We start from the raw sequence: 24,633 nt of genomic DNA on the forward strand, positions 1-24,633 counted from the left end.
TCGGATCGGTCCAGCCGTTCCGGAGTTATGGCCATTTAGGTGTTCCGGAACGGTACCCCAGGAAGGGACCAGATATGAAAACGCATCAAACCTATGCATGCGACATATCAAACCATGGCATTTTCGATAACCTGGTGAGCGGTAAGCAGAAAAATAGTCCAAGACCATATCTGAACCGGTAGTGTTCCGGAACCGTTTCCGGGTGTCCCGCCGGAAGTGGCCAAATATACAATTGAACCAAACCCATGCATGCGACACATCAAACCACGGCATTTTCGATGACCCGATGGACAATGAGCAGAAAAATCATCTCAGACCATATCTGAACCGGTAGTGTTCCGGAACCGGTAGTGTTCCGGAACCGGTAGTGTTCCGGAACCGGTTCTAGGCGATCCACTGGAAGTGGCCAAAAATACAATTGAACCAAATCCATGCATGCGACACGTCAAACCACGGCATTTTCGATGACCTGATGGACAATAAACAGGAAAACATTCCCAGACCATATCTGAACCGGTAGTGTTCCGGAACCGGTTCTAGGCGTCCCGCTGGAAGTGGCCAAATATACAAGTAAACCAAACCCATGCATGCGACACATACAACCACGGCATTTTCGATAACCTGATGAGCGGTAAGCAGGAAAATAGTCTCAGACCATAACTGAACCGGTAGTGTTCCGGAACCGGTTCTAGCCGTCCCGCTAGAAGTGGCCAAATATACAATTGAACCAAACCCATACATGCAACACATCAAATCACGGCATTTTCGATTACCTGATGGACAATGAGCAGGAAAATGATCTCAGACCGTATCTGAACCAGTAGTGTTCCAGAACCGGTTCCAAAGTTCCCGCCGAAGTGGTCAAATCTGAAAGAGAAACAAACCCGTGCATGCGTCACATCAAATAGCGGCTTTTTAGATTACCTAATGCAACCAGGCCAGCAAGTGTTTCGGAATCGGTTTTGAGTAGCCGGAAGAGGCCAAATATAAAAGTTAACCTAATCCAGGCATGTGACACATCAAATCGTGGCTTTTGCGATAACATGATGAACAGTTAGCCAGAAAATAGCCTTAGATCACACTAGAGACAACTGGTAGTGTTCCGGAATTGGTTCTGAGAGTCCCGTCGAAATTGTCAAACCCTGCATGTGACACCTTCAATTTGCAACGTTTTTGGTTAACCGATGAACAGTTAACAATACAATAATGTTAGACCATATTTGGTTCAGCCGGTAGTTATCCGGAATCAGATCCGGGTAGTAAAATGTAAAATTCAACCAAACCCATGGATGCGGTACATCAAATCACGACCAGTCTTGACGACATTCGACACTTTTTACTACCTTCATTTCGCTACCGCAGTCGTGTGTCAGCTTGCTTTGTTACATTCGTGCGCTACCGTTACCTCTTACACACAACACGAGCATTAGAACGAAGATCAATAAACATAAGAAAGGGCCAAATTAATGTCATCTGACACGATGACATTTGTCTCATTCTAGCTTTACGCATAGGTTTTCACCCAATTCCGATTATGAATGTTAATATTAGTTTATTCTTGCATGTTGTATTGAATGCGACACATAGATGGGCAATATATTATGGAAGAAGACAGGAATAACAAAAGCCGAACCGTCTCCTGATGCCGCTATCGTCGTGAAGTGCATTCGTTTGACATTTTTGTTTCGAACAGTAGTTTGATTGCTTGTGTTGCGAATGTCGGAGACAAAGGAGGACCAATATCGACGAAAAGGTTCAAATGACTGTGATCTCTAACAAGACTGATCACGACTAATCGACAACCTGATGGAAAAATAGGGTCAGACCACATTAGATTCCCGGTAGTGTTGCGGGTTCAGCTGTGGCTTCGAAAGTGATTAGAAGTAAAAGTGAATCAAACCCGATAAATCAAATCGCGGTGATTAGGTGAAGGTGAAGAATTAGCAATGAAATAATCTCAGACCATAATTGGTAGTGTCATGGAATCAGATCCGGGTATACCACCGGAAATTACCAAATATAAAAATGAACTAAATACATACGGCACATCAGATCGCAGATTTTTTGATAATCTCATGAACGGTTAGCAAGAAAATAGCCTTAGATCACATTACAGACTAGCTGTTGTGTAGCAGAACCAATGTTCATGTGAAAAATTAAATCGTGGCTTTGTTTAATGGCCTGATAAACGTTAGGTATGAACAACAGTGACGAATAGGTCTAAGTTCTCATATATGATAGAGAATAAAATATAGACAAATCTAAAGCGATCTCATCAAATCGTACCATTCCAGATTCCTAAGGTATAAATTTATAGCAGGATGGGTCAACGTTGAATGGAAATATAAGAATTTGATCGCGTCAACAGAAGATGGCGGCTGTTTTAATGAATTTTGAGCTCTAGAACTATGTAAAATAAGTGTATTTGGTATGGGAAATATGTTCGGAGTCCACCAGAGTATCCAAGATAGTGGTCCAAAATCCAAAGAATGCCGGTCTTCGTCCAAAACGGGTAACCAGAAAACCATAAACGATAAGCCAAAATTCAATACGGTGATTATTTTATGTAATTTTAGGTGCAGAATCCAAAAATGACCACCAGAACATCCAAGATGGTGTCTCAATGTGCAAGATGGCGCTTAGTTTAGTTGGGGTAGATATCCGGAGTCAAAAAATGATGACCGAAATTTTACGGCTTCATAACACTTGTTTGGTTTGAATTTTGGATAGTTGTCTTATATTTTCTGAATATTGGATGTTCTGCTAATATAAAATGTATCCATATTGAGTAGATTTAGCAAGCAGTTTCCATTTTATATTTATGTCAATGTCATCAACACGTCGCTTGAGTTTTGTTGAAAGGATATTTTAAAGCACGAGAAAGGCACCATCACCGCTAGGTGGATTAATTAGGGTTTTGACGTAGGACTACGTCTCTCTTTTCTATACCGGGTGTCATTCTAAATTTTCAGAAATCGGCCGCGTTACGTTTGAAGTGGAGATTTTGAGCGTTAATAACTCAGCCATTTCTCGTTGAATTTTCAAAATTTTGGCTCCAATCGATTGGAAATCTTTACACCAATTATGTCCAATAATAATATTTGCTGTTTTTCAATAACAAACTATTGAAAAATTGGGAAAAGTGAACCCATGTTTATTCCAGCCAATCACGATCGAGCACATTTTGGATGCTCCCGTCGAATATAAAAGCTACTGCTTCTTCGCATCTTCCCTCATTTGCCTTTGTCGTCTCGAGGTGAACGCATCGAACGAGAGCTGCCCACTTTCTTCGTTTGTGTTTTCGCTCATTATTCTTTGACGGCCGTGTCGGTTCGGTGTCGGTGGTTGTTGGCAAGGGTGCTGTTGCACATTCACCTTCTAACCGTCTAACGCGGCAGACCAAGGAAGTGTTTCAACATCGGATTGATCGACGGTGGTGGCAGAGGCAGCAGCAAAATCCGGAATCGCACCCACGGCAGCAAGCGGCGGGCCAATTTTCGACGGCTTCCAGCGAACAGCACGGAGAAATCCAACACGCATTGCGTGGCATGATGAATTGATTTCAGTTTCTTCCTAAAACCGTCCATAGTTCAAACGGTTCTTTGCAGGACCATCGAAAATGCTTTCTAGTGAGTTAATTCGATAAATTTCCTCCATCGACCGAAAAAGTGTGATCAAAACAAATAGTGAAAGATTGAATTCTTGGTGGTGGTTCAGCAACAGTGAAGGCGATCACTAATCTCATCCACGGCAGCAAGCGGCGGGCCAATTTTCGACGGCGTTCAGCATTCAGCACGGGGAAATCTAACACGCATTGCGTGGCATGATAAATTCATGTCAATTTTCTGTCTAAAATCGTCCAATATTCAAACGGTTCTTTTCAGGACCATAGAAAATTATTCCTCAAGAGTTGTGAATCAGATAATTATTTCATTCCATCGCTCGGTAGAAGTGTGGTGCAACCGAAAAGTGAAAAATTGTATGCTTGGTGGCCTCGCAACAATAATGATGCCGGCCACTAATGATTCCACCAGGAATTTAGCAACGTTTTATCATATCCAGACCATTTTTCGTGAAACATTGTTTAATTTAACCATTTTTCGAATTAAAATAATCTAAATCTTCCAATATTTTGGTTACTTTATTCGTTAAATGAAACTTTTCTCATTTCTCGGTTGATTAATCGTTTGATGCGTCTGGAGCATGAGGGGCGGGTCATGCAAACGAAATTAATTGAAAAGCCAGCCGAATGGGAGGAGCTTCATCTGCAAATCTAGGGGCATAAAACCTGTTCCCTTCGATTTCTTTCGTCATTATCGTTGGATCAGTCAGGCAGGGTAGATGTCACATTCACAGCTGAGCAGTGGCACATCAACCCAGCCGCAGCTCTCGGCTATCGTGCGGATAGCACCAGGAATCTCATCCATGGCAGAAAGCGGCGTACCAGTTTTCGGTGGCATCCTGTATTTAGCAAGGAGAAAACCAACACGCAATGCGTGACATGATGTTTTCATGCACTTTCGTTCCTAAAATCGTCAATTAATCAAACGGTCCTTTTCAGGACCACCGAAAATAATTCCTCAAGAGTTGTAAATCAGATAATTTCATTTCATTAATCGAGAAAAGTGTGGTTCAATCGAAAAATGAAAAATTGAATTCCGGCCACTAATCGTTCCACCCAGAATTTAGCAACGCATTGTCCTATCAGAACCAATTTTTCGTGAAACATTGGGGAGCGTCCAGAAATTACGTCACGTTTAAAGGGGGGGGGGGGGTCAGCAAAGTGTGACAACCCATACAAAAATTTCAGAGGTCCCATACAAAAAGTGTGACATAGGGATGAGGAGGGGTTGAAAATGACTAATTTTTGTGTGCCGTAATTTAAGGACGATCCCTTGTTTAATTCTTGCATTTTTCGAATTAAAATGAACGAAATCTTTTTATATTTTGGTTACTTTATTTGTTAAATGAAAATTTCTCTCATTTCTTGGTTGAAAATCGTTTGAAGCGTCCGAAGCATGCGGGGCGGGTCATGCAATCGAAATAAACTGGAAAGCCAGCCGAATGGGAGGAGCTTCATCTGCTAATCTAGGGGCATAAAAGCTGTTCCCTCTGATTTCTTTCGTCATTTTCATTGGATCAGTCAGGGAGGGTGGAGGTGGATATGACGTCCACGGCTGCGCAGCAGCACGTCAACTGCGACGAGTGATAGCACCAGAAATCTCATCCACTGATCACGGCTGCGGTGGGCCCGGCAATGGAAGCTACCTCCGCAGCTGGGTAGCTGCGCACCAACCCAGCGACGACTCTCGACTATCTATCTGATAGAACCAGGAATCTCATTCACGGCAGCAGGCGGATGCAGTTTTCGATGGCTTCCCGCATTCAGTGCGGATAATTTTCAATTGTCTTTCTAAAATCAACCGTTATTTGAACGGACCTTTTCAGGACCAGAGATAATTATTCCTTAAGAGTTATGAATCGGATAATTTTCGGATATATTTCAACGATCGGTAAAAGTGTAGTGCATTCGAAAAGTGAATGGTTGAATGCTTGGTGGCTCAGTAACAGCAAAATCGGTCACTAATCTTTCTACCCGAAATTTGGCAACGCGTTATCTTATTCGTACAATTGTACCTGAGACATTGTTTCTTTCTAATATTTATCGAACTAAAATGATCTTAACTATTCAATACTTCAATTAGTTTATCCGTTCGATTAGAAATTGTCTCAAAGAACGGTTGCAGTCGTTTGAAGCGTCTGACACAATGTGGGCGGGTCATGCAAACGGAACAAACTGGGAAACCCGCCGAATAGGAGGAGCTTCATCTGCTAATCTAGGGGCATAAAAGCTGTTTCCTTAGTTATCATTCGTCATTTTCCATGGATCAGTCAAGGACAGTGGAGATGCCACCTCCCAGCTAGGCAGCAGCACACCAACTCAGCGGTGACTCTCGGCTACCGTGGTGGCAGCACCAGGAATCTCACCCACGACAGCAAACGGCCGCATTCAGTATGGGTAAAATCGCATAGCGAGATGAATTCATGCAATGTCTTGCCAAAATCTTCCGTTTTATAAATGGTCTTTTCCAGGATCAGCGAAAATGGTTCCTCAAGAGTTATGATTCGGATAATTAATAGTGACAGACTGAAAGCTTGGTAGTTCAGTAATAGTGAAGTCGGCCACTAATATGTTCTTCCTGGATGAAAACAACGTATTGTCAAAAGAGTTTCACGTTAAACTTTCGTTGAAAAGATCTATCTAACGCCGTTCTATTATCTAATAATTTTATCCGCTCGATGGAAATTCTCTCGTAGAACAGTAATTTAACCATTTCTCTTCAAAACGAAATATCTCTTGAACTAGTCAACATCTTTCCAAGTAACCGAACCAGCTGAATAACAGCTTCTTGAGCTAAAGTTAGCTTAAGAGTGATTTGTTTTACTCTTATACAGCAAAAGTGTATGTTGGGTTGTGAATGCGTTCAGCGAAAGCGATCACACAACAACTTTACTCAACACATCAGTCCACCATTTGTATTATCATAACAACAAACATTGTATTATGGAAATATAAAAGTCGGAATCTCGTTCCAGCCTTTGTCCTACGTCAACATTGCGGTTATGTCTCAGACATAACCCACTCCTAGTTTTTTTTCTAGATTTTTTAGCTAAGTTCTGTAAAAAGCAGTTGAAAGCTAATAGGAAATGGGTTATATTACCGCTCTCATCTTAAAATTTGGTTGACCCAATTTCCAACGACACTGCCGCAAGTTTATATTATTTTTTTTAGAAAATTTGGCAACTTTGGGTTAAGTTTACATACACATTTTTTTTGAAAAAGTTTCTTTTAAATCATGTTCAAAGTTTCTTTGACTTATTATCTTTTGAATGTGACCTGGGGTTTTGAAATCGGACGCAAATCGGTGGAGATATGGGCCTAAAAAAATGACATGTTTTTGAGGGGGTGACCCCAAACTTTTGATCGGGAGTGTATTCCTACAGAATCACATTGCATGCGTTCTTATTCTATCGCATCGGTTAGAGGTTGACTGTGCTGTATGTTTAATGTGTTTGGAAAGTCGATGACATAAGCCGAGCACCAGTCAGTGTGCATGGAAATTTTCCTTCGGCTGGCTCTGTTGTTGGGTGTTGAGCTGGGTGGGTTTGTATGTTCGTTCCTGCTTTTCATTTGTTCGTTGGATGGCTGGCTGGTTGGCGGGTGGTTTCAATAGTAGGTGCTGCGAAGCCAAATGGAAGACGATCGAAAGCTCATTTAAATAATTCGATAAATCATCACCACTCACTCATGCCGCTGCTGCGGTAATGTAAGGAAAAGTACATACTGGTTGCTTGCTGTAGTTATCATTAGATAAAGATGGAAAGCAGACGATTTCAGATGTTTTGGAATCGTGTGTGATGATTTGTGATATTTGCTACGCAAGGGTGTGTTTATTTTTGGTTGTATACTTATGATTATGTACCTTTCTGCTTAAAAGACATCGACACGATTTTTTATTGGTTTGAATTCCTGTTTGTTTATATTGCTTATTTTGAATTATGTATATGAGTACTATATTTGTAACTTTGTTTTCTTTCTTATTTTCACTCTATTTACAATGTTAATTTATTTGGGGTTTATCCCTTCCTGATTGTATTTCTTACTTCTTTTGTCATTTTTATCTCCAGAACCAAGTGTAACATTCTCTATAGATTGTGATGGTAACTCATTTAGTTGTATAGCTTTGGAAACAGGAATCTGAATCTATGCATGATTTTTTCCCTTGTTACATTTCGTTTCATTTTTCATGAACACGATAATTCCACTGAACATCATTCCCACAATGTATTTGGCCTGGACGAAACGGTTTCCAAATCATGGGAAAGAAAGAAAATCCACCCGCCAGTAAGTGTATCGAATTCCATTCATCCTACCCAGTCAAGTTGTCCTTTCTTCCACCCGATTGAGCACACCGCTGAAATCATTGATAGGTTACCCCGTGAAACGTTGACCCGAACGATTCTGCCTATGCAAACCTGGGAGAGCACAGTTGGAGAAGATGAGCTTTGTGAACCCGAGTCGTTTGGCCGCGAGGTTCAGCAGATTATGATTACATAGCTACGTACAATCATCAATCTATCTACATTCATCTATACATCCACCCAAGTGGGTGAAGGAAGCTGATGATGCGGATGGTGGACATTGAGATATTCGATCCTTTTTTGCTTTGCCTTCACCATGCAGCAAAACCGCCAGACGGTTACAGTATCCAGCCATTTTATCGATTCGCCTAAACCGTTCAAGATATGGTTATGTGAAGATGCCCACAGCCGCATCGTCCCGTCGTCGCTAGAAAAAGGCTCACAAAAATGGCAACTTAATGTTGCAGCTGGTGCCACCGCGCACTGCCAAGACCAACAAGTTGAGAATGAATGAATATTTAAACTTGGCTCTCTTGTCATGAAACATGCATGGTCCTTCGGACCACGGTCAACTGCGCGTCCCTTGTCACTGCTGCTATTTGTCTCGTTGCACGAGTAGATGGGAATTTCATGATGTGGTTAAAATGGAACAACGGCGAGATGTCCAAGTGACACAGTAAAAAAAACAACATGAAAAGGTTTCAAAAATTTCACATAATTAGTGTTAACTTTTAACTTTTATGCAAAAATGTGAATGATCATAGTGCGAATGTATATAGCATGTCCCATACTACAACGAAAGTTTGAAAGTGTCTTTCATGATCGTTAATAATATTCAATTGATCAAAAAATTCGATCTCTTAGTATCAGTAAGTGGTAATATTATCAGCTTTGCGCCGAAAATATTAGAGTTAGAAAAACACTAATCTATAAGTTTGACGAATATCATATTTATGTATTGGGTTCTGAACTGCGTTATAGACAAATGCGCCAAACAATTGCCAAGTGATCAAAAACATTAGCAGTCACATCACTAAATCATATAAAACATCAGTTTGTGTCTACTTGCCGCTCGGGAAGTTTATGATGCATATGGAAAACTTAGGTCAAACGATAGACACTCATTTATTACTTAAAAAGGACAATTTAATGCATCATATGGTTTGGTTCATCAAACATTCGTTGTTCTACGGCATTAGTAATAGAGTGGGTTGCCCGTGTAGCTGCCGGCTTAGAATAGCACTACGGACCACCTGTTCCGGGGGTAAAAGTCCACCAAACAGGTAACCCCAATCCAAGGTGTCAGGCGACCCGTGCTGAGGGATGAATGGTTGAGGGGGTTTAAAAGATGCTCGATCTTTAACGGAGCCCGTAGCGTGGGTAGATCGCCTTTTTGGGTTGCGTTGCGGTGATAGATCTACCAAACCGAAATCTAGTGTCGTCCTATTTTTCAATTTTGGAATATGTGTTCTGGTTATTCAAGGAATTATAGTATTTAGTCCTTACTACTGATGTTTTGGTGACTTCCAGTTTTTGAATAAAACTGAGTTTACCAACTTTACTTTGCATATAGTTAAAAACCTCACCATCTGAGGCTAAACTCAATGCAAAGGAAATCAAATTGGGTTAGGGATCCATGTATGTACTAACTCTTCGAAGACTGGAAAGTGCTAGTACGCAAGGAACATACTAGAATCCTTATTACTGAACACATGTTCCATTATTGGAATGATATTGCTGCTAATGTTAAAACCCGGGTCCTAAACTTCCTACTGGGGAGAATTTAGCAGTAAAACAAGGGTGATGCTAGGTTTCCGATGCATGGCCAATATCAGTACTCTTGTTTTGTTTTCTAAGAAAACCAAACAAAAACTGTATCAAAATCGATACTTTATTGCCCCTCAATGGCAATTGAGTAATGCGACATGCACTACACTAAGGATACGGGTAATGTCACAATAGATCTAAAAACTGGTCGCAGTGACAAACCCGAACAGGAATAAAAAAAAATAAAAAAAATAGAGTGGGTCAACGTTGTATTGTAAATTTTAAATTTGATCTTATCAACTCGGATACAAAGCTTTTTCAATTCAGATTAGCGTCCAAAGCAACTGTGCAAAATTTGAGAGCAACTGGTTGCGTCCCCGTATTCCGCATTACGATTGACATTTCTATGGGATTTAGTATGGGGAAACTTACTTTGTCACATTTTTCTCTAAGGGGCTTATACTTTTCTTAAACTTTACTACCGATGATGTTTTTTTTTACTTAGCATTTATTTATTAAGCTCATTCGCACTAGGCATCACGGAGCCGTATAACTGTATTAATTAATTACATTTTAATTAAGTGTATATCCTTGTTCTATCAATTCATTAATCCTTCTGGTCTCCTCTTCAATATACTGTTGTCGAAGAACGGGGTCGTCGATGTGTGAATACGAACCACGTCGGTATCGCGATGGTGCGGGAGCGGGGGGAACATCAAAATCACCAACGTTGCTATCACTTTCGCTGGATAAGGATAGAGGCGGTGCGATACGTTTGGATGCGTTGGTACTAGCTGTGTCTGAGTCGACCGATCGCTGTCGCTTGGGATCTGGTTTATTGTTTTCATGTTTTTTGTTTTGCCCTTACCACTGATCTCCGGTTTGGAGAGAGATGGCCATTGTTTTTCAGCGAGCGTTGATGGAACTTATGCCTCGTTAGATTTTTTTCACTGCGCCGGCTGTTTGTTCGCTGTGGATGCTACCGCTTCAGAGCACCGCAGTTTTGGGTGATCTTTAACACCACAATTGCGGCAGGTGCGTGTTTGCGACGGATAAGAAACATACGTTGTTTCATCGGCCACCGTGATATATGATGGAATGGGTTGGGTCAGCTGCATACGTACCACACGTACTCCGTTGCTGAGTCCAGGAAAGTAGCTTCTCCAGACGTCGTTCCGTATGGAGATCACCTCGCCATACTGCTGCATATGGGTAGTGATCGTGTGGTTTTCGATCTCCTCCGGTAGGTCATGTAGACGAACGTCGACAGCGCAGCTATCGATGTAAATCGGCAGTGGAATTGGAAGTCGCTTCCCTTCACAATTCATTAAGTGCTTCAAGTGGTACTTTGATGTAATGTTGACTGCTGCTTCTTCACTTTGCATTGTCATATAAATAACATGCCGCACGATGTGGGGTTGGATGCTCTTTACTAGCGTCATATCCAACTCCAACTCACAATCCAAAAACTGTTTTAAATCGGCGATGCTTGGCCGTTTCGGAAGAACTGATGTGTCCAGCACAACACAATTTTTCCTTGCAAGCATGATGTTAGATTGAAATAAAACGTAAAAGAACCGAACGCGTGTGGTCTCGCTGAGAGATGGATAGCAACTGCCCCGATGATGTTGAAGTATAGCCTTGGGTGGGCTGAAAAACTTTGGAAGATCCCAAAGCGATCAAACCGTTGTTACACAAGTTATAGCGTTCAGATCGTCTGTTGGTGCTTAACATTTAACAATTCTAGACTCCCTCCCACTCTCACGTATCAACGTTTGTGTCAGTAGGAAAAAAAATTAAAAAAATATTGTGTGAAGCCAAACTTAGCGCAAGATCTCCTCCCGCTCCTTAGTATTACGTAAAATTCAAACGGCTCTAAACGACATTCTGCTCTAACTCAGTCAACTAATTTAATCGACTTAATGTGTTGACACTACTGAAAATTTGATCGAGTCAATCAATATGTTTGAGCTATGGTTTCATTCAAGGATGGGTATATTCGCCTCCATCGCCATTCATATTCACTCCTCTTTGTTGAAGCGAATCGAGAAAGATGCAGCAAGCCGATTGTCGTGATCAAACACGCAACCCCATCATCAGCGAGAAGCGAAGCGCAAGCTGTTTGACATGGATATTCGTTGCCGATCGTCGCAGTTTGGATCGCAAGCGAATGAATGAATGGCGAATGCTGGTGAGCGATCGAAGCGGCTATTATCATAATTAGAAGAGAATTTTTGCATGTAATGCATACGTTTTTAGTGTATTGTTGTTGAAATGCTAGATTAGCAAAGAAAATAATAAACATTGTTTGAAAACTTCAAATATTCGTACGCGCAATATCACTCACGAATCGCATCACCGCTCGATCGCTTGCGATGCGAATGTGGACGAATGTTTAAATTCCATGTGTGGCTTCCCACCGTTCGCCGGTGTTCGCTGTCGTCGCTGATAATAAGCAAACACACAAACTTAAGGTGAAACGGGATGCCGTGTTATTTTTCCTATCTTGCCTCTCTTTCTAACAATTTGCCTCGCGATTTTGAAGATGGTAATCTCGAGTTCTATCGCACTAAAGATGCTGAAAAACAATCAGCATATGCACTCCAAGTGAGCATACACAGTGATAGGTTTTTGTTGCAAAATATGAAGTAGAATCTGAGATTACCATCTTAGTAGCAACAGAGCAATGGCGGATATTTCCCCGACCGTCCCGTCCGCCCTTAAGCGACAAAGTAGAAAAGTAGAAATCAGGAACCCTGGTTTCATTTTTGATAAATGTTTGACCCTGTGTACTAACAGCTTAAGATATTGTGAGTGGAATTCTGTTTTATGTACTGTCAAAAAATATCAGCTTTAAAGTTCAATTTTAAAGTTTGTAGTTTTTTTTAGATTTTGTATTGTTTGGTATTTTCTCATTTGACAATGATTTGCTGATTACCAAAGATTTTTCATCAGGTTGAGTTTTTTTTTCCTTTTCTGTTTACCGTTCATCGATACCGGCAGTAATATAAAAACAAAACAACGGCAGCACCAATACCATCAGACGCCGCGCCAACGGCAGTCAAGCAGACGCTTGATGGTTTTCGCTTCCCCACGAAAATATTTATGAGCAGTCATGCTGAGGCGGGTGATTGCGAAAAATGTCAAATATTTTCAACTGCTAATAACTAACTTGTTTTAATAAATAATTTAAATCGATTTGCACAAATAGCTAGAGTACACTCCTAGCTTTGTGAGGCATGTAGGGTCAAGTGGGGTAAAATGCCATTTTTCAAACTTTCATCGTTTTCAATCATGATTAGCCTCATTTGTTAGGCTTTCAAAGTGGTAACAGCAACTAGACAATATTTGCTCGATACTTCAGCAAAAATATTCACTAAATTATTGCATTTTCATTGATTTTTAGCGATTTATAAAACTGATTCGTAAAACGGAAGTGGTGCAAAAAGACCATCTGCCATGGGGTAAGATGCCACTTCATGAAAACATTAAACAATTACGTCCATCAGTTTTCGGGCATTTCCGACTCCTTTTCCCCCCTATGTCCCGCTTTTTTCGTATACTCAATAAATGGAGTGTTACCCCCCTCCCCGCAAAATGATGATCGCAATATTTGAATGACCTCTAACATGGAAAGCGTAGACATCAACAACCATGCGTCTCCATGCGTGCCTCAATCTCGTTGGAAACACTTGACTGGTAATAAAATCAGCAGAAAACCTTAATTGCAAGGAAAACCGGAAGTTGCCAATTTTCATTGGGAAATCAAAAGATTTTTCGTGGGTTTCGTGGCCTAGCTTCTAGATGAATGTTCGATGCAAACATATCTTGACACCATTCACCAATAGTAATGATCAAGTCCCATTCAGGAATGATTTTATGAGTTGGGCCATTTTACCCCATCTTGGCATTTTGGGCTTTGTTCCCCTAAAGAAGTTTGTCTTGAAGCGGTTTGAAATGCAGAAAAATGCGAAAACGGGAGAAACAGAAATTTCTGTCGTCGTTGTGCTCCAGTACTGGCGCTCTCGCGCTTGGAAACCGTTTTGAGGAAGAAGGCTGCAGGAAAAAAAAAATGTTATAACATTTATTTTTCGAACAGTTGAGCTTGAAAATGCCCACACCGAATATACGAGTTTCCATCAAGAGATCAATGCCCTGTCTCCATCAGACAAACATGAGGACCAAGAAGAGTGTTAGCTCCAGTTTATGATCCTGTACGAGGTTCGAGCTGCTCGAGAGCTGGAACGAGAAGTTTGGTCATTATGAAGTTTGTATTTTTCGGCTTTCAGTCACAGAAAAGCGTTAATTAGATCATTGCCAACGTTTCGATCCTGTGGTTGGGATCTTCATCAGGGCTCGATGTGAATCAACTTGTTTTAGATTCGCATTGATCACACGGCGGAATGTCGTTATTTGTTCTGTACCTCACTTGATTCATTGGACCCTAACACCTCAATTGAAAAGGTGGGTGGGTATACAGCATTGGCGAATCTAGCTTTTTCTTTTTTCTCACTCATCCTCCTTGATGAACACGAGAAAGAGCGGGAAGCAAATGGGTGCCGCGCGAGAACTCCTTGAAAGGAGATGCCGATGGAGTGGTCTGGAGACGTTGCAGGACAGTGATTACCAGCGTGCATGGGACATCCTTGATGAAAGGTTTGGCAACAAGCGACTAATCCTGGAATCGCACCTTCTGGGCCTCTTAAACATGAAGATGGCCGAAAAGTCATCGAAGGACTTCCGGAGGCTCATCGATGAATGCACCCGCCACGTGGAGAACCTCAGCAAGCTTGGTCAACCGCTTTCAGGAATGTCGGAGCTGCTCGTGGTTACTATACTTACTCGCACATTGGATGACCAGACCCGTGAGTTGTGGGAAGCTTCAATTGACCAGAAGGAGCTTCCAGAATACGCGAGTTAACGTCGGAGCCAGCTGACTTGGCCGAATTTCATCGATCGTTTGCGACTGGGGCATGGAGCATCGTCAGCGGTAATCGAGTGTGGTCGATCGGACTCCGACCACGAGGTGCTGTGATGGCATTCTTGGCCACATCGGAATGAAGTGTAATTATAAGTAAAGCAGGGTTGAATAAAGTAGTCTTAGTTTAGTGTTTAAGTAAGTTGTGTCTTTTTTAAATAGAACTTCCCGAGGCCAAACTTCGAACTCGCGCAGACGATCGAATTCCTTAAGCAACGCTGTGTCATCCTGGAGAGGTGCGAGGATAGTTCAACCGCTTTATTTACGAAACCCAAGTTCTTCAACCGGGAGTCGCCTGGATTCAATTTTGTGCCTACAAAGTCATCCTATGCAGTTTTCGTGTCATCGACGTATGTGTGCGATTTATGTTCTGGATAGCACCAGAATCGTGCAGCAGCCGGAGCATACTTACCAGCAGTTCGTAAGGACATTACCTAAAGGTCACCAACAACCAGTAACCACTACAATTGAAACTACGTTCCAACGGGCGGGAGTATGTTCGCGAACATAATATGTACGTTTCCAACGAGGGCAGCATCATGCTATGCTGCGCGACCAACACCAACCATCGCATCGGAACCATTCTCGAGCATCATCACGAAGTACACACACTCACCCGAGCCGATGGAACAATAGCGAGCGACCAACAGCGAGAGAGTGAGTTCCGTGAGATCATACCGTAAGAGCAGCAGCGAACGCCGCCGCCGCAGACTTCGTCATCATCATCGTCATCATCGACTCTCGTCGCCCTGTATCCAGCATGGTGATGATGGTTCGTTTCACACACGTCACGTGGGTTCTCCGCGCGCGTAGAACCTTCCACGTGATTCGCGAATACTGGAAATAGAGTATATAAGCGCGACCCATTCGCGGTTGCAAGTCAGTTGAAAATAAATATCAAGTGAGAAAGTGCTTGGACAACGCGTAGTGAAGTGACCCAAGAGTAAATAGTTAGTAGTAAGAGAAATAAAGTAGTAAAAGTGATCCAGTGTTATTTCTTCCAAACCGAAGCCCCATTTCTCTACTGCTGTGCCATAGCCAAGGACAGTCCAGTGCTTCGCCTAAATTGCTGAACAGATATTTTCTGGCATTCAATCGGGAATTCCTTCACTGATTCTTCCTGGAATTCCTGTAGGGATTGCTGCTGGGAATGTTTATGGATTTTTTCCACGGTTTAATCTTTGGATTCTATCAGGAATTATTCCAGGATTCCTTTTAGGTTTTCTCCCGGGATTCCTTTAGAATTTCCTCTTAGAACTTCTTTCAAAGATTTTTGCTTATATTTTTACCTAGGGTTTTCTTTTGGGATCTCTCCTAAGATTAATTCAGTTGCCCTTTCAAATACTTTTCTTGGCGTTCTTCAACCCTCGATTGATGGCACAGTTGTATATTGTACAACACGATGGAAAAATCTTTCTTCTTGTACTCAGCATTAGCGTGTTGCTGGTGGTGGAATCAATGAATACCTTTATTGTCGAGACTTTCAGCCGGTGGCTGGTTCATCTCCGTAGTGAAAGGTTAAAAGATTTCTTCTGTGATTCCTTCCGACATTTTCCAATAGGTTCTATCAGTATTACTTCGGGGGTTCCTCTCGGGACTCCTTCCGGCATTCTTTCAAGTATTCCTCCCGAGACTCATTTATGGTTCCCTTCTGGTTTTAGAAGGATTTCTCCTTGGATTTTTTCAAATATTCTACCAGGGATTTTTCATTGTTACCTTCCAAGATTATTTTATGGATTTCTTCGGATTTTTTCTTGAATTCAATTCAACGATTTCAGCTGGGTTGCTTTCGAGCATTCTTGCATTGATCATTCCTGTGTTTTATTCAGGAATTTCTCCTGGGATTGCTTTCTCAGGAACCCTTCAATTTCTCTCGCGATTCTTGAACGGAATATTTTCGAGATAGCGGCAGGGCATTCTTCAAAATTCTTGCTGGGGTTTCTCCCGGGATTCCGTTCAGAATTCTTTCCGGGATTTGTTCAGGAATTTTTCCCGGGGTTCCTTCATTCTTTTTTCCCAGGATTTCCGCATTGATATCTCCAATATTTCCTTCCAGATTCATTCAAGAATTCTTCCCGGAAATCCTTTATGAATTGACCCGAGATTCTTCCAGCGATCTCTTCAGGGGCATCTTCAGGGACTCCTCCAGGATACCTTGGAAGATTCTTTCAGTGATTACTACCAGATTGATTTAGAGATTTCGTTTGGTGTTGATTTAGAGATTTCGTTTGGTGTTTATTTAGAGATTATTTCAGAATTTCTCCTGTGTTCTCTCAGGATTCCTTCCGGTACTTTTCCCGAGTTTCCTTCGCGAATTTTTATTTTTTTTTGAATGGTAGTTATTTCCTTTTCTCGTTTAGAGTTGTTTGTATCTATATACGGATGATAATGTAACAGTAGTGTAAAAGTTGTGCTGAAATAGTATTTGAGAAGATTAACAGATGTTGAGGATCTACATTGAAAATTTTTGTTTGGATCTGCACAATAGATTTAATTTTTTCCTGAAATCTTGTTTAATTTAGTGGAATTCAACTATTGATAACTAATTTATTTGAAGATTTTAAGTTGTGAGACAACTTGGGCGTTGACGGGCTAATATGCAAGGTATGCTGCAGGTATTCTATATTAGTTGTAAAAATATGTTTCCAGAAGTTTTCACCGTTGATATTTTAAGAGCTCTGAATCTTCATCTCTCAAATTTATCAAACATAATAGAATTTTACTTAGGAATTTAATATAGGGTTTATTGAAATTATACTGCAGATGCTCCAGTCACTTTTTCCGTCTATATATCATATGCATTTCCCTGATGTTGCAGAGTAAAACAACTTTAATGATGGTAGGATGCAGAAATCATTGAAGAAGGCTTCAACCTACACGAGAACTGAGATCTACAGTTTTCTAGGCTAAGTGCAATTTTAGTGTTTGTTAGTTTTTGGTACTGTTCTGAGAAGACATGAAAAGCACATTATTTTCAACCTAGGTATCTTCCCACAAACCATACGATCAAAACATGTTTTCGCTCCGGTTCCGTACAGCAAGTCAATTAACTTTTTATTTCCGGTTTTCCATTTCCAGGTCGCAAGCAAACGGAAGCATCACATCGGGGGGCAGTAAAACAGTTCCACGCGAGGCATTTAAAACCGTTTCCGGCAAACAGCTTAAGTTCTCTGGTAGAAGTAGACTAGGCACCGTAGAGATACTCAACTATTAAAAAAGCCCAGAGCCTCGTAAAACTGCAGCAGCAGTAAAGTGTTTTACCATCAGGATACAGATCGAAATGAATGCAATCAAAAGCGTTGGAGCACGTGGAAATGTCACTACGATGAATCGCAGTTAGTATTATTTGTATGGCAGCGGACAAAAACTAGGTTATGTTGTTCATAGAAAAAACCCATATGACTAGTAACGAGTGTTTCAACGATTCGCAGCAGAAGAATGGCAAAAATTGAAATACTGAGTGGTTGTGAGCGAAAAATTTCAACTGCTATCAATCAACTGAATATTGGATGGTGATAGGAACGCATTTTTTTTATTCTGAAAACGGTTATGGTTTTTTTGATCTCCGCATTCTGCGTCATGTTATTTCCATTGAAAACTAGGGGTGGGTAATGTCTGAGACATAACCGCATTGTTGACGTAGGACAAAGGCTGGCATGAGGTTCCGACTTTTATATATTGAAATGGGCCCTTTAATTTGAAGTCTTAAATCAGCTGATTTTTCGTGTCATTGTTGTCCGACCTTCGTAAATAAATGCATAACGAATTTATCACATAACGTCGGTTTCCTGCAATAGGGGCACAACTCAAAATATGTCATTTTTGAGATTTTGATGGCAAATGATGAAAAACTATGTAAAATTTCATCTCACAAAGACCCGTCCCAAAATTCGATGAGAAACGCGAGATTTGGGCATTTTCACCAATTTTCCGCAGTAAGGGCACAAATCAAAATCAGTCAATTTTTTCAATAGTCGTTGAAAAATAGTTGTCAAAAATTCATGAAACAGATAGTCCTTCAACCCTTTTTCAATGATACAACAATCAAAATTTGTTGACTTTTGTCAAATGATGAGAGAAATAAGTGAATTTGCAGGAGGTGCTTCATGATTGCCAATTTTCAAACGCTTATTCTGAAAATTCACATTTTTTGAGTTGTGCCCCTATTGCAGGAAACCGACGATAAAAGGCCTACACAATGTATGCTGGCAAAATTCAAATCGGCGGAGTGATGTGTTGTTACCTATGTGATCCATTTCACTCAACGCATTCATAAGATGTTAATTAGTTAAACCTTCCGTAACTCGCGCGGTTGGCCATCACTTGAGGGTTGAGTATTATTTTATTTTGAAGATAAATGTTCAACCGTAGTTTGAAAGAATTTTCGTCGAAAGGAAAGAATGATTATAATATTGAAAGGCGTTAAGCCATAGCTTCCCAAACATCATATTGCGATCGCAACAATCATTAAAATAACTAAAATTGCCGCTATGAAATGAACAGATGGAGCCACCGTAGCCATGTGTATTTGACACAACTCAATTGCTGTTAACGAAATTTTAGATAATTTTGATTGCAGTTTCATGAAATATTCTAGATTCAACAATACGTTGTATAGTTACGCGAACAACAATTAGAGGCCGGCTATACTGTTGCTAAGTTTTCAGTCTGTCGCTTTTAATTATCCGATTCATAACTCTGGAGAAATAATTTTCACTGGTCCTGAAAAGGACCTTTTAAATAACAGGAGATTTCGGCAAGACAATTGAAAATTATCCGCACTGAATGCTGGAAGCCATCGAAAACTGCCATCGCTTACTGCCGTGGATGAGATTCCTGGTTCTTCTTCTTCTTCTTCTTCTTCTTGGCGTAACGTCCTCACTGGGACAAAGCCTGCTTCTCAGCTTAGTGTTCTATGAGCACTTCCAAAGTAATTAACTGAGAGCTTCCTCTGCCAATGACCATTTTGCATGTGTATATCGTGTGGCAGGCACGAAGATACTCTATGCCCAAGGAAGTCAAGGAAATTTCCTTTACGAAAAGATCCTGGACCAACCGGGAATCGAACCCGTTACCCTCAGCATGGTCATGCTGAATACCCGTGCGTTTACCGCCTCGGCTATATGGGCCCTGTTCCATATAGCCTGAGATTCCTGGTTCCAGATTCTAGAGATTCCTGGTTCTATCAGCTAAATAGCCGAGAGTCATCGCAGGATTGGTGCGCAGCTGCGGAGGTGACATCCATTCCCTTTGACTGATTCAACGAAAATGACGGAAGAAAACAGAGGTCACTGCTTTTATTCCCCTTGATTAGTAGATTAGGCTCCTCCCATTTGGCTGGCTTTCCAGTTTATTTCGTTTGCATGACCCGCCCCGAATGCTCCAGACGCATCAAGCAACTAACCAACCGAGAAATGAGCAAACCACCAGCGGGTAACCAAACGATCAACTTTTAAGCGCAAACCGACATTCGGTTCTTCAGATTTGTGCTCTAGAAAATTCTAGGTGTGGCTTCGTCATATATTCACCTTCGAACATTTTCGAAAAATGTTTAAACTTAATTTTAATTAAACAATGTTTCACGCAAAATAGTTCGGATAGAATAATGCGTTGTTAAATTCCGGGTGGAACCATTAGGCCATTAGTGACCGGTTTCATCATTATTGCTGGGCCACCAAGTATTCAATCTTTCACTTCTCAATTGCACCACACTTTTCTCGTTCGATGGAATGAAATTAGCTGATTCACAAACTCTTAAGGAATAATTAACGGTGGTCCTGAACAAGACCGTTTGATTAATTGACGATTTTAGGAACGAAATGGCATGAATTCACCATGTCACGCAATGCGTGTTGGTTTTCTCCGTGCTGAATGATAAACGCCACCGAAAACTGGACCGCCGTGGATTACAATAATGACCAGTTTCACTATTGCTGGCAACGATGCTCTGTCTTTTGCTTTTTGGTTGCACTACATCTCGATCGATGTTGGAAATTATCCAATTAACTCTTGAGGAATCATTTTCGATGGTCCTGAAAAGGACCGGTTTGAATAATGGACGATTTTGATGCATTCACCATGGCATGCAATGCATGTTGGTTTTCGCTGCGGAGTGCGGAGAATGCTGGACGCCGTCGAAAATTGGCCCACCGCCGCTGCCATGGATGCGATTCCAAGTGCTATCATCAGCACGATATCCGAGAGTAGTCGCTGGGTTGTTGTGCTGCTGCCTTGCTGGAGGTGACATCCACCTCCAACCTCCTTGACTGATCCAACGAAAATGACGAAAGAAAACAGAGAACACTGCTTTTATACCCCTAGATTGGCAGATGAAGCTCCTCCCATTCGGCTGGCTTTTCAGTTAATTTCGTTTGCATGACCCGCCCCTTATGCTCCAGACGCATCAAACGATTAATCAACCGAGAAATGAGAAAATTTCCATTGAACGAATAATGTAACCAAAATATTAGATGATTTGGAAAATGTTAGAATTGAAACATTTTTCACGCAAAATGGTCCGGATATGATAATGCGTTGCCAAAGTCCGGGTGGAACAATTAGACGTCATAATTGTTGCTGGCTGAGTCACCAAGCATTCAAAATCATTCACTTTTCGGTTGTACTACACTTTTCCCGTTCGTTGGAATGGAATTATCCGATTCACAGCTCTTGAAAAATCATTTTCGATGGTCCTTAAATTAGGAGGAAAATTAAATGAATTCACTATGCCACTATGCGTGTTTGTTTTCTCCGCACTAAATGCTGAACGCCACCGAAAACTGGCCCGCCGCTTGCTGCCGTGCATGCGATTAATGACCGGCTTTGCTTTTGCTGAGAAACGCCGCTCTGTCCTTGCTTTGCACTAGGTTCACCTTTCTCGATCGAGGGTGGAAATTCATCCAATTAACTCTTGAGAAATCTTTTTCGATAGTCCTGAAAAGAACCGTTTGAATAATGGACGATTTTGATGAATTTACAATGCCACGCAATTCGTGTTGATTTTCTCCGCGCTCAACGCTAGACGCAATCGAAAACTGGCCCGCCGCTTGCTGTTGTGAATGAGATTCCTGGTGCTATCAGTACGATAGCCAAGTGTCGTCGCTGAGTCGATGTGCCGCTGCCCAGCTCGAGGTGTCACCTCGACGGTGGTCGAAATGGAACTGACGATCAGCTCTCGCATGATCGCATTCCTTCCTGCATCGTAGTTGCCCCCACGATGCGCACCAATCAGAGAGCGTTGGTATACTGAACGAGAAAATTTGTCCGCTACCCATATTTATAGATTTCAGCGATTTCAATGTCTAACTTTAAAACAACTTTTCAACTATTTATCAATGATTTTTAGGTTCACCGAATATTACAAATTGAACGCGGGAGTTTCATCTCTCGGATAACGGGATTTGTTTATCATTTCGTTCAGTGGGAAAGGTACTGTGAGCGTTTAAAATCTTTCACTCAAACGTAACGCTCTTGGTTTCATAAATTTTGAAATGACACCGGGTATAGAAAACAGAGACGTAGTCCTACGTCAAAAACCTCCATTGAGTGTAATTTAATCTGTAAATGATGGTGTACCCAGGTATTGAACTTTCCCCGGTAAAGTTGCGGTGATTGCATAAATTATGATCCAATGCAATTTTAATGAGTACCGAGAAGAGGAAAACTCGATTTTCATTCGATGAGTGGAAAAGAACTATCGTCGCCAGAGAATTGAAAACTGACATCGGTTTGCAGATTAGAATTGGATACCGGCGTTGTATCAACGGACGACCCTAGGACATAGGCAGTGCACTGGGAAGTTGTACGATGCATCCAGATCCACTGGCCACCGGATGGCGTAATAGTTGGAATCCAAACGGTGGTGGTGAACTCGTGATGACATTGACCGGTGGTGGTTGGAGAATTACGGGAGATAAATAATTTATAGCCGAATGCGAGTTGATGGACAGTGACGGACGAGAATATTTCTGTTGACCGGAAGCTGGCGATAATCGCGTGCGCGCGCGCTACCAATAACAGATTGGAACAAAAACTGCCAACGACAGCTGAAAATGACCAAGCCAAATTTCATTTTGGTCGCAGTCGGAAGTGAAGTGACATCCGCCGTCGTCGTGTGAACCGTTGTGAGTGTGAATGTGCGTCGCTTAGAGGCCGCATCAGAGAGGCTTCGGCTTGGAACGGTGGTGTGGTGGTCTGACTGTATCTGCTATCCGGATCGGAATTGGAGATTCATTGACAGTGGGGCATAATGGGTAGAGTACAGCCAAAATGGATCCACAACCACAGGGAGCAGTCACGTACGATTGTTATATGATAAGGTAAGTGGTGGCGCGTCCGCCGTGGTGAAGAGGAGCGTTGTTTTATTTTCTGGGTTGATTATGGTGGCTCTGCTAGCCGGAGGCTCGACAGCAAGGATTTATCGTTCTGTTGATTGAATTTATCCAAATGTGTGAAGTTCAATGAACCAGCAATGGTAGATATCAAATGATTTAAAGCTCGCTGGAAGAGGAAATGATGATGCCACAAATAGATATCCGACAGTTAAATTGGGTTTACATGGTAGTGGCATAACATGTAGTTCACAAATATATAATTCGTATTTAGAAATCGTTAATTAGGCTTCTTATTTCTCATCAGCGATTTAGGGACGCGGTGAAAATTCGTTGACCTGACCCCACAGGTTTTGTTTTAAAAAACAAAATCACATGTCATATAACATCTGAAACTTAGTTTTACTTAACAAATCCTTGTGTTTATCGTACATCATTTTTTCGTGATTTTATGTAGGTTCAGCCGCAGAAGTTTTCATATACCATATATTCAAGTTCAGATTCTGAAATGAGCTGGAGGTGGTTGAATTTTACTTGCCATATCGAACAGACTAAGGCTTGAGTGTCCGCTGCTGTACGTCTGCTGTTGAGTCGTCTACATTCTACTCGGTCCATGGCTGTGCGTCTCCAGTTTCGCACTCTGCGTAGGGTCCGCTAATCGTCCTCCACTTGATCGATCCACCTAGCTCGCTGCGCACCATGTCTTCTTGCACCGGAAAGATGGGTCTCGACAACTATTTTAATCGGATTGTTATCCAAAATCCTCATAACGTGACGTGTCTACTGTAGCCTCCTGGTTTTGGCGCTGTGGACGATGGCTGGTTCTCTCGCAGCTGCTGCAGCTCGTGGCTCATTTGCCTTCTCCAAGTCCCGTTTTCCATCTGCACTCCGCCGTAGATGGTACGCAACACCTTCCGTTCAAAAACTCCAAGGGCGTGTTGGTCCTCTGCACGTGGGGTCCATGTTTCGTGCCCATAGATGACTACCGGTCTAATCAGCGTTTTGTAGATACATAGTTAACTTAGTGTTACGGCGAACTTTATTCGGTTGTAGAGTTCTGCGGAGTCCAAAGTAAGCACGATTTCCAGCCACAATGCGCCTCTGAATTTCTCTGCTGGTGTTGTTGTCGGCGATCACCAGTGAGCCTAAGTACACGAATTCTTCAACCGCCTCGATTTCATCACCTTCGATATAAATTCGGGGTGGCGGGCGCGAAGATTCCTCCCTGGAGCCCTTTGCCATCATGTACTTTGTCTTCGACACATTAATGACTAACCCGATTCGCCTGGCTTGACTCTTTAGTCGGATGTACGTTTCCACCATCCTCTCAAATTTACGAGCAATAATATCAATATCATCAGCGAAACCAAGCAGCTGAACGGACTTCGTGAAAATCGTTTCATTTGGGTTTATCCTCGCTCTCCTAATTACACCCTCTAAAAGCAATGTTGAACAGCAATCACGAAAGACCATCACCTTGCCGTAACCCTCTGCGAGATTCGAAGGGACTCGAGAGTGCCCCTGATACTCGAACTACGCACATCACTCGATCCATCGTTGCCTTGATCAATTGTATCAGTTTATCCAAGAATCCGTATTCGTGCATAATCTGCCATAGATGATCTTGATCGATTG

The 24,633-nt window shown here is 41.8% G+C and overlaps 1 protein-coding gene across 2 annotated transcripts in view; it reads left to right on the top strand.

Annotated features, from left to right (window-relative positions):
* LOC109431029 (muscarinic acetylcholine receptor DM1-like) overlaps positions 1-24,633 on the top strand; it is a 493,708-nt gene that overhangs the window by 65,666 nt on the left and 403,409 nt on the right. For both annotated transcript variants that reach the window (XM_062842432.1, XM_062842433.1), the window contains exon 2: positions 17,747-22,986. The gene's annotated coding sequence lies outside the window, so the exon portion shown is untranslated. The remainder of the gene's footprint in view (positions 1-17,746; positions 22,987-24,633) is intronic.

The sequence above is a fragment of the Aedes albopictus genome, chromosome 3 (assembly GCF_035046485.1).
Source record: "Aedes albopictus strain Foshan chromosome 3, AalbF5, whole genome shotgun sequence".
NCBI classification, from domain to species: Eukaryota; Metazoa; Arthropoda; class Insecta; order Diptera; family Culicidae; genus Aedes; species Aedes albopictus.